This window comes from Acomys minous (genome assembly GCF_964271855.1).
Source record: "Acomys minous genome assembly, chromosome: 4".
Classification (NCBI taxonomy): domain Eukaryota; kingdom Metazoa; phylum Chordata; class Mammalia; order Rodentia; family Muridae; genus Acomys; species Acomys minous.
This window is the reverse complement of record NC_140486.1, coordinates 101,137,882-101,158,289: the sequence shown is the minus strand read 5'-3', so window position 1 is coordinate 101,158,289 and position 20,408 is coordinate 101,137,882. Positions and strand designations below refer to the sequence as shown.

The 20,408-nt window shown below is 44.3% G+C and overlaps 1 long non-coding RNA gene across 1 annotated transcript; it reads left to right on the top strand.

The window, feature by feature from the left end:
• Positions 1-9,696: 9,696 nt before the first annotated feature.
• On the top strand, positions 9,697-14,852 carry LOC311595936. The gene is made up of 4 exons (XR_014778626.1): positions 9,697-9,940; positions 10,628-10,750; positions 11,815-11,997; positions 14,792-14,852. It is a non-coding gene; the product is annotated as an uncharacterized lncRNA (long non-coding RNA).
• Positions 14,853-20,408: the final 5,556 nt, after the last annotated feature.

The window sequence follows — 20,408 nt, the reverse complement described above, 5'->3', positions numbered from 1 at the left end:
GGGGATCTGTTTACACAGCCTAGGTAGCAGAAGGGATTTCTTGCTGATGTCGTGGTAGAGCAGAAACCCTCAGGAGACTTGGAGGCCAGCCCAGGCTCTGCCACCAGCTCCCTGTAGGAGTCTCTTGACCTAATTTTCATCCTCTAACAACAAGGTCATAAGACTCTTGGTTTCCCAAGTTCATTGGCAGTCTTAACAATCCACCACTCAACTCACCCCAAGGGTAGAGCTATCTCTGAGAGTGGACAAACCCAGGTACAGCAGGAGAGAGCTCCGTTCTGCACATTTTGTACCTGGTGACTTCCTGAGGTCAGGCAAGACTGCTGATGTGTTGCCTGTTGTCTTAGTGGCTCTACAATTATGTGATGAAACATTATGACAAAAGCAACTCCCAGGAGAAGGGTTCCTTCCCAGCTAAGGAGCATGGTCTACCAGGACAGGGAAGTCAAAGGAGCAGAAGCTTGAAACTACTGCTCATGTTGTATCCACAGTCAAGAAGCAAAAAGCTTGTCTGCTGCTCAGTTCCTGTCTCCATTTACACAGGCCAAGATCCCAGCCAGGGAATGTTGCCACCCATACTGAGTGCATCTTTCTACCTCAATTAACACAATCAAGATAATAAACTCTGACACACATGCCCAGTGGTTTTAGATTCTGCCAAGTTGACGATTGCTTCTTTCAGTTCTAGACAAGAGTAAGACATTCAGGCAAGAGTCAAGAGAACCTCGGCCTGCCCCACCTTCTGCTTCCTTGTACTCACTCCAGTGAGACAAAACGGAAAGAGGGGAACACATCTTTCCCCAACATGACCGTTCACAAGCACACTCTCTGAAGACAAGTAAACGGAACACACACAGCTCTGCAGTTGGCAATGAGGAAGAAGAAGCAGGGCTGAGTGGAGGAGAGGTGAGGAATTCTCAGATTCCTAGAGGATGGTCCAGCAGTTGCTGTGGAGAGCTGTAAGGAAGACCCACCATATGCAGTGATCTGAAAGGTACTTCTTGGCCTGAGATGGTAGTGCTACACTTCCTGTGCCTCCACCAGAGAGAAAGGACAACCACAGGCATTGGATAAGGTAGTGGCTATGAGTTTCATTCTGGTATGCCACAGACTCCTGGGCTGATTCTGAGAGCTCGTTCTGATATAGTAATTTCTTCCACTGTTTCTGCCTTCTGATTCTTTCAGCCCATGCCTGGCCACTTCCATGGAGAGAGGCTAGCTTACAAGATAGACTGTTTCATGGGGAGCAGCTCTGAATGATCCACCATCCATTGAATCAAAGCTGTTCCAAGGAACCTGAGAGCTGCCCTCTAGAATTTTCTAGAACAAAATGTCTATATAGCCATTACTCCACTCCTGCCTCCTTAGCAACATGTCTAAGATATGACTTGTGACAGTAGATGTCCTCCCTTCTCTGCAACCCCACTTAGCAGCCTTTCCAAGGGGGATAAGTACCAAGAGAAATGACAACCAGGTGGCCTTTCAGGTACCTGTGGCTCTAATATTCTAACTCTAAAGATAAAAAGGACACACAAGTATATACACCTATTTTACTGAACTCTGGGTTCAGCTCCCAGCCCCATGGGCTTCCTGAACCTCCATTTCTATTTGGTTCTACTTTTTCATTTCTCTTGAAGAAAGTAAATGAGGAGATGGATAAACAATGACTGAAATGTAGAAACTCTGGGCTTTGGTCTTCACAGTGTGTCAAAACAGTCACAAATGAAATTACTGACTGACCTTCATGAAGTGTAGTTAACATGTTCCTTTGGTACCCTGACTCATGCTCATTAGCATTCATAGGTTAGGTCACGGCAGACAGACCCTCTTACCTTCTTACTAGGAGACGGTAAGAGAATGAGCGACTGTGGAAACTAAAACATTACTTTCTTTTCTCATCTCTATTGTCTTATCTAGTTGAGGCCCGGGATTTGAGGGTGGTTTCAGATTTCGCTGGCAAGCTCCCTGCATGTCCACAGAGACTTGGTGATATCCCACGGGCCCTCCTTCAAGCAGCAAAGAGGACAGGCAGCCATGTTACAGAGAAGGTTGAAAAGGAAGACAGCCACTATAGGTATTTCAAAAACCTGCTGGGGCACACTGTCAGCTGCTGTGGGCTAGCATATGCCATGGTAAAGCAAACAGCAGGGGTTGGCAAATCCAGAGCCCAATAGTGACCGCAGTGCCATGTTTGCTCATTAAGATGCTGTTAGGACATAGGTCACCTGGTGGCAGCTTTATTTGCAGATCCTGGCTCTTGCTGGGCCTTCTTCTGCCGTCTTGATCTATCTATATCTATCTATATATATATAAACATACTTCAATGGAATTTTCCATTTGAACAGCCTACGCCGAATAAACACAGATATTACTGTCTCCATCTCCATTCACCAGCCCTTTCACCCCTCCCAGCCCACCCTGCCATGTGCTCTGAGGGACCCTCACTTTTTTTTTCCTGAGGCCCTTGCCTCACAATCTCTGATTGGTACTGCTGTAGCAAGCAGTAGGCATGGTACAAGTTGTAAAAAAAGACTTTCCAGGTTGGAAATATTCTCCCTTCACCCTTGCGTGCCATAGTGGGATGACAGATGTGGCTCTTCCATTTGCAAACATACATAGCTACCTCACCCAACACATTCATAATAACTGGATATGTTTACTTCCACAGTTCTTACATTTATGATACAGAGTCACAGTAATGAGGACTGACCTAAGACGGGTTGAGATGAGTTAGGACAAGAGTTTTGGGACATGCTAATCAAAAGTCTTTAGGGGTACTCCACCAGGGATTATAATCTGCCCCAGATAGGTCATGCCTGACATAGGCCCTTCTGTCTCAGGGCTGAGGACTTAGTGAGAACACGCCAGTAAATGGTCCATAGTCTGCAAACTTGGAAGTACCAAGGTGCAATGGTTTGACTGTGTCTCCCAACTTTTCATGTATGAAAGCCCAGAGACCTAGTGGAAAGTGAGTGGGCCATACCTTTTTCGTTCCAGTGAGCTGTCACTCTGGTAGGGGTGGATTAGTAACCTTAAGAAAGGGTTGTCATGAAGTTTATCTCTTGCGTTTTGTTTCTCCTTTGCATGCCTACATTTTGTCTGATTCCCATCATGACTTCAAGCATCTCAAGACCCTCACCAAAAAGTTGGGTAGATACTGGTGACATGCCTCTGACTTTCTAGCCTCCAGATCTAGGAGCCATAAACATCTCTTTGTTTATAAATTGCCCAGTCTCAGGCATTCTGTTATAGCAACAGAAAACATACTAAGATAATGAGTGTGAGGTTGGTGACAAGAACACCAAAATAAGAAGTTAAGAGAAGAAGACACATTTCTATAATTCTTTACAGTTCCAGTGCATCAATAAATAAATAAATAAATAAATAAATAAATAAATGCACTCTTTTTTCCATCAGAGCTCTAATGCTTGTTACAGTCTGTTAGTTTTTTTTTCCCCCAATTCTTGGAAATACGGTCACCCACATAGGGAATCCCTGACAACATTCCATTAGGCAGAGCCCAAGCAATCAGAAGGCCCCAGGGATGCTCAGTTGAGAAGCATAATGCTGATGAGGCCTGTCCATAATGTTAACGATCTGACAGCTGCTTTATTATGTAGAATGTGCCGGGTCACTCCTGGGAAACTATTGAAACAATCTGTCGTTAAAAGATCTAATAGAACAAGTGTTGTCAGGTTCTTGGAAAGGGCTCATGATCTAAAGTTATTCACAGATTCTTAGAACTGAGAGTTCTTTCCAATATCTTCTGCTAGGGTCTCTTTACTATATTAATGGGGAAATTTCAGCCCAGAGAAACTGGAGGATTTTTGTGTATGTTTGATTTATCATAATTTATTCACATTACATCTTGATCATTATCCCCTTGCTCTTTACAATGTAGAAATTGGCCTTCTTTACGCATGTCCTCAGCATAAAAGAGTTGATGTCATTTGCACCTAATACAGTGGAAAGATTTCATGCAGGCTCTGACTGCAGGCTCCAGCAGATGGGCCAAGTGAAGTCAACTCCTGTAAAACTTGCCATAGTTTAAGTGTCAGGTGTTAAGCAAAACCAGCCTTGTCACTTGGTCACCATTAGGGAGACCCAGGAATGGTCAAGCACAGATCAGCGGAATGTTAGAACAAACACTGACCTCAGAGATGGGCCAGCACCAAACCACCTCACCAGGCTTGTAGCTGCTCTGCAGGCTGCTGTGATGGGCTCTCTTCAGTGTCTGATGTCTCAATTCTTTCTCCTTTCTTGGAGACTTCTATTGTTTTCAAGTGTCCATGCTCTCTCCTTCCCACCCTGCATGCCTGTGTGTACAATCCAAATACCACTGTGAGTAATTTCATCTCCACAACCAGGCTTGACTCCAGAACTCAAGTTCTGGTCAATCTCACATAGCCTTCCCCTGAGAGTGTTACTGCCACAGAAGTCAGCATGTGTTGTGTGGCAGTTTCCTCTGAGATTAAAATCTTCCGTCTTGGAGGGAAACTTTTTAAGACAGGATGTTTACAGGAAAGTAAAATAGAATGTCCTAAATACTGCAGGAAAGGTTGTTAAGACAGGAAATAGTAAATAACTCAAAATTGCTTCAGGAAGTCCCTGAAACTGACCAGACTCCCTAGGCCCCTCCCTCTCTGAGAATATGCAAACAGTAAAGACTGCTAGAAAGGGTTCTCCAGCAAGCAAGCCACCTGGAAGGAGGGCCACCCAAACTGCCTAGAAGAAACAGAGACCAAAAGACCAGCTGAGCTGCCTAGAGAAGGCCCAGACCAGCTGAGGTACCTGCAAAGGACACTGCATCCTGATGAGCTGCTTACAGTGTACTCCAGGTTTTCAGCTTTTGTGAGATGTCACCCATGCTGAGGTGGCCTTGGATCATGCAGCTGTCTTTGAGTCATTTCTGCTTCTATAAGTAATCCCCCACCCATATTCCTATAATTAACCCCAATAAAACTCGTTGATTTAGCAAGTTGGCCTTGGTGGTATGTATACTGTGGTCTGTCATGGGTCTGTCTGGGGTGAGTAAATGTCTGCTCATGTCTCCCCAGAAAAATCTGTCGCACAACATTATATGCCTTAAGTCAGCCAGCCAGAAGGAAGGATTATTATTTTTTTTTTAATTACAAACCTCCTATTTCTTCCTGTTAACAAAATAATAAAGCACACAGTCCCAGCTGCTGCTGGTAGCCTTCTTGAAGTCATGAGGAAAATTTTACACCAAGACCAAATCCTGAAGGGGAAAGATCCTGAGCTAATCACAGAAACCACTCCCATCGAGCAGTCTGCCTGGAGTTCATCCCATCCATGTATATGATATAAAGCGCCCCTTCACTTACAGAAGCTTAATGCTCTTTATGGATTTCTGTGGTTGGGAGCATCCTAAGTCATAGGCCAGGTAAATCAAAAACATACATGTAGGATGGGAAGCACCTGTGTATCATGGTGAATCTGCACAGGGTGGAGGGTCTGCCCAGTGTCTTGTTTTACTGTCTTGAATGCCCAGAGTCCCTTATCCTAAGCGGCTGTAGAAATCACACCCATGTGCTTCCCGTTCCTGTCTATGCCTAAAATAAAATCCCATCTGCAAAGAGTTCCGTAAGATTCCTGGCAATGATGGTATGAGCCATGTAGCAGCATCCCTCTGGCCTCAGTGTCTTTTGCTCTTTCAGGGAGCTCTACCCATTTCCAAGGCTCACCCCGGGTTAGCGGAAGTGAGTCAAGGCAGGAAGACATCATGTTCTGCCTCATTTTTGTGCACTTGGATAGTACAGAAATATTCTGTGGTGTTTTTCTCTATAGTCTTCCCTTCTTTCCTCCTCCTTTCCCTCTCCTCCTTCAGAAGGTGGTCACTTCCCACTCCCTGGTCATTCTCCACATTTATCTCCAGTCTCAGCATTCTTGGAGATGTGACTGATGGGCACTTACTGAGGGAATGGCAGAAACAGTTCAGAATCTGTGGAGACTCTCAGAGATTCCAGGGTCATTGTACCTTGGCCCTCTCTGAGTGTCTTCTGCTTTGCCTAAGCATACAAGAAGCAAACCAAAAATCAATGTGTTCTAGAAGAAAAGAATAGAAGAAGTGGGATGAAATGTTTCTACATAGGAAATGAAAAGAAAAGAGGCTTCCCTCTTTCTCCCTGACCTTTCCTCCTACCTCTGTGCTCAGCCTTGGGCCTGTTTTTATCAACTCGCCAAAGTATATCAAGGCCAGGCAAACACATCCAAAAAGTGAACCCAAGTGATAATCTCTGCAGAAAGATGCCTGCACCTCTGTGGGGGTCTCTGCAATTGAATAGTTTCATCAACTCTCAGCAGAAATCCAGTCAATGACATTAGCAGGGAGTCAAAGAGAAATAAGATATTCTCTCCAAAGTTAAAACGAATTATACAAAATTACAAAACTTGCTGAAAGTCTAAGAAAGTTGCAAGAAGTGATGGGGACTTAAGGGGGAGAGTTGGCAGCATGCTCTCTTGGAGTGAGTAGTGTTGAGAGAGAGCTTGCTGAGTGTTTGCGCAGGCAGCGGTGGACTCTCTAACTTAAACAAACCGGAGACTCATACTTTGAGTTGTTTTTTCTGTCAGCCAAAGCTCAGAGTATGCATAGGGGACCCAGGCAAGACGTCAGTAACAATGATGATGACAGCTAGTTGTTTTCAGCTTTTGCTATAGAGTAGACAGTCATTGTTTGTTTAATCCTCTGATTTGGTAGGTGACAGGTGTCACCACTCCTGTTCTATAGATGGAAGAAATTAAAGTGTGGAGAATTTTACTACACCCTCCATCCACCACCCACCCCCATCCCCAAGCTAGGCTATTTTTTTTTTAAACTGGTGAAGCTTGGATTTGAAGTTACTTTTTTAAAAAAATATTTTATTAATTTATTCATATTACATCGCAATTGTTAGCCTATCCCTTGTATCCTCCCATTCCTCCTTCCTTCCCACTTTCCCCCTACTCCCCTCCCCTATGTCTGTGACTGAGGAGGTCCTCCTCCCCCTGTATATGCTCATAGGGTATCAAATCTCTTCTTGGTAGGCTGCTATCCTTCCTCTGAGTGCCACCAGGTCGTGGTCAAATATGAGGCACCAGAGTTCGTGTGAAAGTCAGTCCCTACTCTCCCCTCAACTGTGGAGAATATCCTGTCCATTGGTTAGATCTGGGTAGGGGTTTGAAGTTTACAAGCCAAGTGTCACTAGGCCCCACCCTCCTGGAACATACAAAACCTGTTGGGACTGCTGAGAGACGCTCTTAGACAGGCCAAGCTGCAGAGAGGACTCTTGAGACAAGCTGATCTGCCTAGAGGACTCTCAAGGCAACCATACAACTCAGAAGCTTATACCAGACAGGCTGCCAGGAAGTGGTTCAGATCAGTTGAACTACCTTTGCTGCAAAGGATGCTTTCCATCCTATTAAGCTAACTACAGGTTGTGTAGTGTATGCCAGGCTTCCGGCCTTCATAAGCTGTCACTCATGTTAGGATGGGCTTGAGCCATTTATGCTGCTGTAAGTGACTCCTCACCCACATTCTTGTAAGTAACCCCAGTGAAGCGTATAAGTCCACAAAGCTGGACATTAGTGGAACCCATACTTTGGTCAGCATTGGTTCCCGATCTGGGGTGAGTAGATGTTTGTTCACCTCACTTCAAGAATGGTGTTATACAACAACAGCTGGATAGAAAATAAAGTTCTCAAAGACCCATCCCCCAGAGGACTATCCTCTTAAACTAGCCCTGCTTTCTTAAGTTTCTACTATGTCTTAAAACAGTGCCACTCTATGAAGACAAAGTCTTCAACACATGAGCTTGTAGGGAATACTTCAAATTCAAGCTATAACACTGCCCAACGCTTATATCTTCTATAAAATCTGACCTAATCTTTGGACTTTATCAGATTTTAGAGATAAAAATGGATTTATATGACCAAGTCAAATATATTATTATTAGTCTATTCAATGTTACTATAATAAAACACCTGAGGCTGGGTACTATATAAAGAAAAAAATTTTGGCTCAAAGTTCTGAAAAATCCCACACATAGCCCAACTATAGAGAAGGTCTCATGGTAGATGACATCCCAATGCTTTTTTATAGCAACCTTCTCTGAAGTAGTCAGTACCCCAAGAAAATTATCTTAACCACTTTTTAGACAACATTCCCCCCAAACATCTCCCCACTAGGCTCCACCCCTTAAAGTTCTCAATACTTCTCATCACCACCATATGTAAGATCCAACACATGATCCCTTAGGGGACAAACTCGAGCCACACCCAAACAATAGTAAGCTTTCTCATTCAAGTTCCCATACCCAGTCAGTAGAATTAATTTAAATATTTGTCTGTAAATCAATATCACCCACCACCCCCCCTCTCCTTAACAACCTAATGTCTGCTTTTCAGAGGTTCCAAACACCTTAATACCAAAGGGTCTTACAAGAGTATGAGTTAAGGGAGCGTTCCTCAGTTTGTGTTCTAGGGAATATTGGCCACACGAGATGCCATCTCATCCCCCTACTTCTCACGAAAAAGATTCTGTAGTGGTCAAATGAGATTGGAAACTTCTTACACTATACAGGCAATCCTGAGACTTATTATGCACAAGTAAAATACTTCACAACTCCTTTCATTTAGAAAGAAAAAGCATTAAACCTTGTTTAGCACAGTATATTCAAGTAGCATCCATGAGCAACCCTATGCAGAGACACCTACAGAAAACATGGGGAGCCGCTGCCTTGGAAGATAACGGCTCTCACGCTCCTTCTCTGCTGTCCTGTGATTCCTGGAAGGAATAATAATAGCTCCTATTCATTCAGCGCTAGCGTTTCCCCAAGTGCTTTTACAAATATCATCTCATCTTATAATATTTGAAGTTCCAGACCAGCAATATTTTTCAAATTCCTTCTTTTCCTTTCTTTGAAGTAGAATCCCCAAAGATACCAATTAGGCAGCTCTATCTGGGTAAGTTAATACCCACGTCTACTTTTTTTTTTTTTTTTTCAGATCAAAAGGGTGAAAGTTTCTACTACTTAAAGAGAGAGAAAACCTTTTCTCCTAGCAGATTTTTATCAATTCGAGGAACTTCTTAAAATGCATTTTGTAAATGTCAAAGATTAACACTTCTCAGCTCTCTTAAGAGATTTACCACCCAGACATTTATTCCGATACAAGCTACTTGCTGTTAAGTATTACTTTACAAGGAACACAATCGCCAGTAAAATATCTTAAAAAGAAAATGAGGGGTTTCTCCTATGGAGCATTTTAATGGATCAAAGACTTCCTTTCCTAAAAATATCTGCATTCAAAAACGGTAAAGTCAGGGCGCCAACTTGATTCCAAAGTACTGTACACTGTTGGGTTTCCAGCTTTAAGGGGAACATCTGGGGAAGGGAAAAATGTTACTTTCATCCCTCAAAGGAACTCACCTAGACAGCTGGACAGGGAACATCTGTATCTACTGAGGACCCTTTGCCCCTCCAGCCTGTACCCCGCATCTCTCCTCCTACCTCCGTGTCCCTTGGGAATCTTCCCCAAATGGCCTGAGGTGTCACCTGCAGCTAGAGCCTCAGAGAGCTTGTCTGGCCCAACATGCTTTGCACAGTCACCGTATGTGGACACCCCAGACCTGGGCAGAAAGCTGAACAGCCAGCCTGTCCTTGCAGACAAAGATAACAACGGATTTGCAGAGCCTGAGCATTCCAGTCTCCCACGATCAACGGAAGGCAGGGAAGAAAGGTCATTAATGCAGACGGTTTGTGTTTTCCCAAGGCAGCATTCCTCACAAACAGCTGTGTTTATACAAAGCTAGAAAAGAAGGAGAGAGAAAGGAGAGAAAGGACAGTGTCCCTGGGATGACATCACTCTGCGCTGTCTGCTTTGGCTGGCTCCCACCACCGGAGAGAGGGGACTGCAGCAGGCTGGTGAGTGGACTTGGTATAAGGTAAGTGTGTGCAGCTTGGCAGTGTGTGCACGCAATTAGATAGGTCGGTCCCCTGCTCTCCCCTCTGTCCAGTCCACTTCCAGCATCCTGCTGTGTTCTCCAGAACATTCTTTGTCCTTGTGGCAGCACTCTCTAAAGAGAGGTTAGAGTCAGGACTCAGGTTCACTCCTAACCTCCCCACCCCACCTCACCCCACCCCCCAGAAGAAAATCCTGGCAGGAGGCAGAGTCATTAAAGTGAATTAAAATGCATCCAAGGAGAGATTATCCCTAAACCATTCCCATATCAAACAAAGGCCTCTTTCACAGACTCCAGCCCCGTAAACAGAGATTAGGGAACAAGTTCTCCGAACCTAGAGGCAGGAGACAGGCCTGCACTTAACCTCCCTGGCTAGACCTCAAGAACTCAACTTCTGCTCAAGCCAGAAGATTCAGCCCACAAGGAAGAGGGGGCTTGAGAGTGGGGTGTGGATCCCTGCCCCCAACACTTCATCGAGTCAGGTGTGTCCTTAACACAGCCCAGATGTAATGAACCGTGACCCTTTCTTAGCTTCCTGCATCAGGGTCTAAGGTAGCGGGTTCTTCTCTGCGCAGCCATGACAAAGATTTGACCATGACAGGCATCTTAATGTGGACGATCTACTTGATGAAGACAAGTTGTCTGTAAATGAAATTCACTGTATCACAGACCTGAAGATGCAGGAAGGCCAGCAAAGCTAATACAGATGACCCTTCACCCGAAGTCTCAAGAAAACATCAGAGGATACAATGACCCGGGAACACAGTCTCAAAAGCCCAGATGTTCAACCAGGTAAAGTGAGCCTGGGGGTGGAGAAGGAGAAAAGGGAAGACATTCTGAGCAGCAAGTGTCCAGTGACCAAAGGCACTGGAGAAGGAATGAGCATGCTCGCTGCTGCCTTGGGTAGCTCCCAAGGACCCTCCCCAAAAGGAAAAGAGCATCCCAGCGGTGATACTGCAAATGATACAATGAGAAGACCATGGCCAGATTAAAACAGGGCTGTGTGCTGGGGGAGTAGGGGTGTACTCGGAGATTACACTCTTCTGGCTTCGATGCTTTTGGCAGATTTCAAGCAGGGTTCATTGCATAGACAGATTATATACTATAGGCACAATATTCTAGGAAGTAGCCAAGGCTAGTGGCACAGAGACCAGTTCAAACCCTCAGGATTTGTAAGGGCTGGGTGTGAGGTCACACAGGACATATTTCTGTATATGGCATATTAAGGAAGGAAGGAAGAAAGGAAGAAAAGAAGGAAGGAAGAAAGGAAGGAAGGAAGGAAGGAAGGAAATCAACCAGCCTTACTTCCTCCCAAGGCAGGAAGAAAGTAGAGACGCATGTGGCTCTAAGGCTTAGAAGCTGGAGGGCTATTACTCCAGTCCCTAAGCAGGGATTTCAAGGAAAGGAAGCTGCAGGGGAGAAGATGTAAGTCAAGTGCACACTGAGGAGAGCAGATCGCTGTCATCATACAGGCGACTCTCATCTAGTCAATAGGAAGGCAACACCAACAAAGGGAATTCTGAAGCAAGTAACACTCAGACTGGGCGCTGTAACATCAGCTCTCCAGCTCTCACCACCCTTTTGTTTTGTTTTGTTTTGTTTTGTTTTATATTACATTTCTCCCTTCCCTTTCCTCCCTCCAAACTTCCATATGCCCCTTCCCATTCTCTTTCTAATTCATGGTTTCTTTGTTTATTGTTTTTGCATACATGTGTGTATATATATGTATATATGTGTATATATATACATATATGTGTATGTGTGTGTGTGTGTGTGTGTGTGTGTGTGTGTGTATAAAATACGTATTCCTAAATAGAACCCACTCAGTCCCTGCAATGTTACTTGTATGTTTTCAGAGCTGATCATTTGACACTGAACACTGGCTCTTCCCTGGCCAGGACCATCTCTCCTGCTCCCAGCTTTCTTGAAAACACTGCTGCTAAAGATAAGAGGAAAGATGTTGAGCTTGGAAGGAAACATAACACACTGTGATGACTATCCGCGAGCCTTCAGAGGATCTTCTTAATTGCATAGCTAATGTGGGTAGATCCACCTTGTGTTTGTTTGTTTCTTTCTTTCTTTTTTTTTGAGACTAAGTCTTATCAGGTAGCTTTGGCTGGCCTGAAACTCATTCTATAAACCAGACTGGCCTTGAATTCACAGAGATCCACCTGCCTGTGCCTCCTGAGTGCTGATATTAAAGGCTTGTCTTCACTTTCACATGCACAGGATGATTCTAGACCTGATTGTAAAGGTCAAAACTCAGATGGGCCAAAAATTATGCCAATGAATATTTAATTAGAATCTTCCCCAGCCTGCCATTTTGAAAAAACAAAATGGAAAAGCTATGTGTCCTTGATATTTTACTTAGCTACTTCAACAGGCCTTGGGTGGGAGTAGGGAGAGGAAACCCTTTTTCCATTTCATCCAGGAAGAGTCTTAGCTTACTTTCATCTTCTAATTATTTCTGCTTGTTTTAACATCTGTGCACATTCTGCAGCCTCCGACAGTTTTATGTGGCTTATACAGTACAAAACACAGAGGACTTGCATTCCTAGGCCCACAATATCACTGGTAATGTTCAGAGAGGCGGAAATTATTCTTTATAGGATCGTGGTTCATCCACATGGCCAGACCTGCAATGTGTCCAGAATCAGGCCAAACATTCCATTGGCCTCTGGACCGTCTGCCCAGCAGAGCTCAGCTCACCTCGCATGGCTTTTTTCTGGTTTCCCTAATTACATCTATTAGTGAGTATGTGTGTGTATGCATTTGTGTGTGTGTGTGTGTGTGTGTGTGTGTGTGTGTATACACACACACACACACACACACACACACACACACACATATATATATATATATATATATATATATATATATATATATATATATATATTGTTTCCCTTTGCCCTTTGGCCATTATCTGGCTCTGCTAGTCTGCAAGACTAGACAACCCTCCTAGGAAGGTTTCCATGGCATCACTGCATCCCTGCCTCCCAGCCCAATATGAAGCATGCAACAACTGCTCACTAAATGCTGTTGAGTGCCAACTCGGCAAGCAGCTGGACCAAAAAAGTGCAGCGTATTAAACCTTATAACAGAATTAACAATCCTCCCATCTCAGCTGTTCTCTCACTTGAAGACTGAGACAAATGAAAATATGCTGGAAAAACATCTGAGTTATGAGGGCCATGAAGCCCTGGAACAAGCTGAAATCGACAGCACTAATGCACTGCCCTAAGCACCAGGGAGCCGAGTTCAAACAGCAGCCAGTTGGTAGTTTAGGAGGTTGTTGTTTTTTAAATCAAAGGACAACCTTGTGGATCTATTCTCTTGTGTCTGGGCCTCAAGCATCCTATGAAATGAGAAAATCACACCTTGCTTTTTTTTGCTTTTAGCTGTGTTAATATAACTTCATAACTTACAGAGCATAATAAATAGCATTTTATATAAAACATGAAAGTAGAAAGGGGACTTTGAGAAGAGGAGTACAATCAGTGGGAGTAGAAGAGGGACAAAAGAGGTGATGGGTGGATGACTGTGATCAAGTTCATGGCAGACAACTATGGCAACACCACAACAAAACGTGCTATCCCCATCATGAGTATTCACTACTAAAAATTAGCACTTTGTTAGATCAAAATGTTTCTAAGATTCAAATATGCATTTACTTGAAATTTGCCTAAAGGTTGAGACTACAAAACTATCACATTCAGATCTGTAGATAAAAGTTGACATCTTCTTGCTCAACTAGTTATATAGCTGTCTCCAGACTTAGGTCCATGCAGGTAAGTGGTGACTGGCTGCTCTCCTCATCAGAGGGGCTGGCTTCCAAGTAGGTACCTAAGGAAGATGATATGGAAGGCAGAGAAAGGCTAGCTGTTTAGCTCGTCCATTTCTTGCTCTGTTTCTTTTTCCTGATGAGGGAAACTTCATCTCCTTGGGTCCCTCAGAGTTGGCTGTGGCCATGTTACTGACTTCTAGCCAGGAACATGGTAAATGGATGGATGTGTGCCGTCTCCAAAGGACCACTGACATACAAAGCTTTCATGGTCCTTGTCCTTCTACTGATAGCAGCACAGAGAGACACAGAAAATGCAGGAGTCCAGATAAAGATGGTGGAACAACAGGATGGAAGAAGTCTGGCTCTCCACACCTCAGCATGCAGCCATAAAAATGTTAAGACTTTAATATATTATTGTATGTGATTTCAATAGTAGTAGACATCACTCTAGTAACCTGGCAATACATGTTAACTTGGGGGAATTTCAAATACATTGCATTTTCATAGTCTGCATAATTTGGGAGTGAAAAGTTTCTCCTAGAAACTTGATGAGGACCTAGGTTTTCATGAAACACGTGTACATGACTATATGTATGCAAATAGCTTCTCAAGCTCCAGCACTTTAATGATGGATGATTTTCTAGTTGTCCCAAGGGAAGTTGAGTTGCTTTTTATTAAAAAGGAAATAAACTCTTTCTACCTTGGAGATGAAATGAATGCATGAAAGACTCATCCTATGATGCTCCTGTGATTCCCAGCATTGGGGTTGAATATTTAGGGAATAAGAGTTTCATTAGAGAGCTTCAGTTCTAAGATAATATCTTTCTGTGATGTAATAATAGTCATAATGAAAAAATATGCCCAAGTTGTATGGCAAGAAATTACCAGATTTGTCTGGAAGTTTCTTCAAAACAAACTTGAAATGAAAGCAATGTTTGTGTCTCCTATTTATAATCAAATGATCAAGAGGTATACTTGGACAGATTTCAAAACAATTGATGAGAACAAAATCATAAAGACTGTTCTCTTTTTCTATGACTTTCTCTTAGAAGCAGCAACCATCAAGAGCTAAGAGTGGCCACCATGATACCTGAAGTGGGCAGTTACAGCATTAAATCAGATTTTATGCAATCATAGGTTGGGAACTCAACCAAGGCCAAAGAAAACCCAGCCCTACCTAGACTGAGTTCCATAATTGTTTTCTCAAGAATACCGAGTGCTCATCTTAAAGAAGACACGGAGAAGAGAAAAATGAAAGCAGCTTTGACAAACATCCAAGTTCATCAGATCCCAAGTTATGCACTGTGTTCCCATCTAGGACAGTGTTATGCCATCAGTTTTTTGACAGTGCTACATCACCAGTCTTAAGAGAGTTTAAGGCTCTGAGGAAGCATCCCATGGTTACTATATGCTAAACCTGGGAGCCTTAAAGGTAGATGTTGCCCCACAGGGTAAGAAAATGATTTAAACAGACTGGATCAGGCATTCCTGAGTTTAAGCCTTTCATATTTCATGAAACTGGACTTTTAGCAAGTTATAAGACCACCTTGACCCACCATTGATTATAATACATAATTGGTCACTTGAAATGAATTTAAGGACCATACCCAGCCCCACCCTAAAACTTGAGATGGAGATAGAGGCTGCTTACTCCCATGTAAACCTCTCTACTCCATGGTCCTAAAGCACCGCATTTAAGCTCCCCATGTCTAGGAAGGAGAGGACGCCGCGTCCCTGCAGGACTAGAAACTCGGAATCTACTCCACATCCTTCCAAAGAAGGGCAGGAGTCGCTTTCTGTTATGTTTTCTCTTTTCTTTTGTTTTTCTTTTTTCAAAACATGCAAGAAGCTTGAAGGAAACAACCTTGGGGAGACCCCATAAAGATGTAATTCTAGATGGTCTCCCAGCTGGTCCAGGCCTGCCAGTGTCAAGCTGGAGACCACAAAGGGAAAAGAACGCATCCACACAAAGGACGTGTGGGTCTCTGGAAATAGATGAGCCAAGGTTGAACCACAATAAACTCACCACAGCCTAAATATTAAGACAGGCAAAACCCACTCCCAGAACATCAGGCTCCCAATCTCAGGGCCAGACTGGAGATGGCTCCCAGATGGAGAAAGAGTATCACATGATCTATGGCCATCCCTCGTGGCGTAGGTATGGCTCCTCTCAAAGTGTCAGAAGATAACGCGAGGTTTCTGGCAGTTGGCCTTCTCATTGGCCAATCATTCCCAAGTTAGGAAGGAAGGTAAGTTGCTGTATTCTCCTTCACAGGGATTACCTAGTTCTGTTTCTCAAGACAATAATTGCTCTGTGCTTAATTTAGTGTCTTTCCAGATCCGTGTTCTGACCTCAGCCATTTGCTAAGCTTGGATGCTACTACAGCCATCACCTCAGTATCTAAAAGCTCCACTCATCTCAGCCTGCCAAAGCAGAAGCTGGACTTTGGTGTGGTCTCTAGAATGCATGAAAGGATGTGGTCCACAGCAATTTCAGCATCCAGTACTAACTAGCTCATCCGTGAAGGCCATTCCTAGAAGCTGCCTAGAAAGGTTTTGAATGGTGAGATTCAAAAGATGGGAAGGAACCAGGTGAAAAATTCTTCCACTTTAGTCTTCTAACAAACTGTCTCAGGTACTCTATGACTGTTCCTTGCCTTCTTTCCAAAGACTGTCCATGGAACCAACAACTCACTATGTGTTCTTATAAACTGTGATGAATTCAATAACATGCCACTTGCCACCCTAGAACTGTACTTTCAGATGTTAGTGTGCTTGCTTGAGAGCCACCATTTTCGTTCTTCTTTCTGCATCTGGAGGAACTCATTCAGGCAGGCTACCTACGCCTACCCACTTAGCTACTATACTCTCTGCCTTTTAAATTATACATCTCAACTGGAAATGGGCTTATAAGATTCTCTAGCTGTTACAATACCTGTGTTTCCTTTCTTTTCATTTCATGTATTTTTTAGGTTTATAGCTTGAGTTTGACATCTTAGACTGTCTTTGGTTGGCTTATCAAAACTAAAATATAAATTTATGTGCATACCTTTACAGAAACTTAAAGAGAAAATCCCATTCTCACAGACCCTGAGCAAGGACTGAGGTATGCATCTTTGTGGCCCCAACAAGCATCTTCCACAGGCACAATTCACCAAGAGGTATCATTTCCCAGAGTCAATTTTACAGAATTCCAGGTGCAGGGGCTTAGTAGATACTCTAAAAACAAAATGGATTCTGTTCTCAAATAAACTTGGGTGACTGAAGGTTAAACAAAATTAAATAGTTCCTGTTTGCTTAGAACCCCATTCATACCCTGCACAAGCTAAGGAACCTGGTTTGCTCTTCTTCCCCAAAGCCCCGCCCACAGGGAGAAAACCCGGGACTAACACATGTCTCCGAGTTTCTGGCAACCAACCCACAGGTGCCTGGCCAGGGCCTCAGGTTTTTTACCATATAGTGGCACAGTCCCAACTCTGGCTTACATCGGCAGAGGAACCTATTAGTCCCTGTCGTTCCCCCCCACCCCACCCCACCCCATAGGATTTCGGAGACATCATAGCAAGGAGTAGTGTTATTTTTTGGAATATGTCTTCACAGCTTTGGGTGGGGGGAGGGGTGGAACAAGATCTTCCTATTTATCTCTGGCTGTCCTGGAACTCACTACATAGACCAGGTTGGCCTTGAACTCACAGAGATCCACCTGTGACTGCCTCCCAAGTGCTGGGATTAAAGGTGTGAGCCACTATACCCTGTCTGTTCATGGCATTTTTATAAATCACTTTTTATGCCATTTTAGTATCAAGTAGGACTCTACACCAAACACTTCAGTTAGTCTCCCCGTCTCTCAATATCCCTCTCTCTCTCTCTCTCTCTCTCTCTCTCTCTCTCTCTCTCTCTCCCCCCCCCCCTTTCAACTTGCAAAGTCTTTAGGTCCATGTTGAAAATACCACAGTTGTATACAGTCAGCCTGACCCTTCTTCAGGACTACTAAGGTAATGAAAACCGAAGCTAGCCAAATGGGGCTGGAGAGATGGCTCACGGGGTAGCATGCTTGTCAAGCAAGCCTGATAACCTGACTTTGGATCCCTTGAGTTTAGGCCAAGCCAGATGCGGCACAGCCCATGTGTAGTTCCAGTGCTCCAACACGAGACAGGAGGCTGAGACAGGAGAATCCCCAGAGGTCCATGGGCCAGCATGCTCATCATTAGACGACATGCTACAAAAGACCCTGCCGTGAACAAGGTGAAAGGTGAGTGAACAGTGAGAGCTGATACCTGAGGCACACACATGTCCACCCTGTCATACATGAACACACACACACACACACACACACACACACACACACACACACACACACACACACAAAGAAACACTCTAGATAGAGCTGCTATCTTCCTGGACAGCTCCATGCACAGATCAGCCTGCACCTGTAGTTCTCCCATTCCCTTCTCATGTCCCATTGCAGCTCTGGCCCACCACTGTCACCCTCACTCTAACTGTCCCAGGAGAACAAAGAGCCAAGGCTCAGCTTGCTAGCCTGTATATTTTCAGACACTTGGGGCTCAACTTCACTTGAGGTCAGCTAGAGTGTAGATTTCAGGCAGCCTGCTCCCCCTCTACCCACCACAAACAGCTCCCCAGCTTCTTCTCCATGGCTGTTTGCCCTCAGGCTAATGGCGAGGGGGGGGGGAGTGAAGGCCTCAGTAAGCAAAGCAGTCTGAGGAGTCCCATCCCCCTGATAATAAGTGGTGGGACTGAGCTGTGAGCCACAGACCCACAGAAGCCCCGTGTATTAGTGAGCCCACCTGGGGAAGCTGCAGGAAGAGCAGATCAGCATGCTGGGAAAAATGCTGTAAGGTGAAGACAAGACCAAACACAGAGCTGGGCTTGTCAGAAAGGGAGGGCTCTCTGGGGACTGCCTAAAACACCTTCCTCCCACTATTTTGCATGAAAAAGTACACTGGCTTGCTCAAAACCATGGCGTAAATTAGTGCCTCAGAACCTGGGGCAGTACAGCCATGCTGTTCTGGACAATGCTTCTGTGGGTCTTTCCAGGATTAATATGGACCACGGAAGCTGGGGGTAGGGTGGGGTGGGGGGGTGGGGGTCAGTGATGTCAATGATAGGGTGCAAAATACATGGTTAAAGTGTTTAGTTTTCTGCCTGTTCTCCGTTCCTCCCCCAAAGGTGCAGTGGGATTGGGGGGGGGGGGAGCAGGGGAGCAGCACAAATGAAGAGGAAAGTACCAACAGACTTCAGAAGATATCTGGAAGGTGGTCTGTATCCTGGCTCCTCCCATTACAGGCAAATAACTGAACCAGACTTAATGGTTTAATTAAGGGCATGCCTGTTGGAATGTAGAAGAAAGAAGAGGGCGGAGAAGTGAGAGGCATTCCACACAGCTCCTGGCTGGTCTCCTCAATATGCTTTCTTCCTGGATCTTGGGACCTGAAGGCTTCCAGAAAGATAGGCTGGTACCTCCCAAGGACACTAAGACCCTAACCCCAAAAGAAGAACAGGTCTTTATGTTTTCATGTAAATTCACACTTGGCTGCACAGGCCATGGGGAAGTCATCAGCACCATGGGTGTAACTGAATCCCACTGATGGGAACCGTCTGCAGGGTCCCAAGGAGCCCTACAGATTGCAGCGATCTGGAAAGCCTGCCTGGCTTCCCAGGGCTTCCCAGCCCAGATCCACAGACTCAGCACGCAGTGTTCTCCAGAACAAGCCAAGCATGAAGGGAACTCCCTAGCCAAGGAAAGTGATAGCTCAAAGCCAGGGATTGTTCCAGGCTGGCCATTGCCAGTGTCTGTCAGCTCACTACCTCACATCTTTGTAAGACTGGCAGTCAGATCAGCATCTCCTGTCAGGCTTTTGGGTGCTGCAAAGCAGAAATACTTTCTTCCAGCGCAGCAGCCCACCACATGGGCTTATGTCGGTGCTACAAGCGTGACTTGGAGAAAGCACTACTGCTCAGCTTTACGTGGTCCTCACAGTTGGCCAGGACAGAACAAGGCATCTTCTAGCAGAAGCGCTGTTTACCTTTGTCTTTACCCCGGGACTTTGTTGACCACAGTGGCAAACAGGACAAGGAAGACCAATATCTCCCAGGATCTTTTGTTTTGTTGTTGTTGTTGTTTTGTTTTGTTTTGTTTTGTTTTGTTTTTTAATTGAAAAATAAAGTCATTCATATTACATCTCAATTGCTATCCCATCCCGTGCATCCTCCCATTCCTCCCTCCCCTCCCGCTTCTCCCAGGATCTTTTATCATCAAAGACTGTTGCAGGCTGTTTTATCAAAACCCTTCTGTATGTGTGTGTATGTTAATTGATAGACCATGAATTGCTAGGTATTATAGACAGAAGAGAACAAGAGGGATGGTGGAATAGACATTTATGGATGTATAGGTGATAGATATGTAAGGAAAGGCAGATAGATGATAAATAGATGATAAATAGATGATAGATAGATAGATAGATAGATAGATAGATAGATAGATAGATAGGGATGGGTAGTGAGAGATGATAGATGGATAGATAGATGATAGATAAATAGATCATAGATTGATGAAGATAGTTGAGAGACAATAGATAGATACATAGAGAGGCAAATAGATAGTGACAGATGTCTGTCTATATTGTCTATATTGACACATCTGTG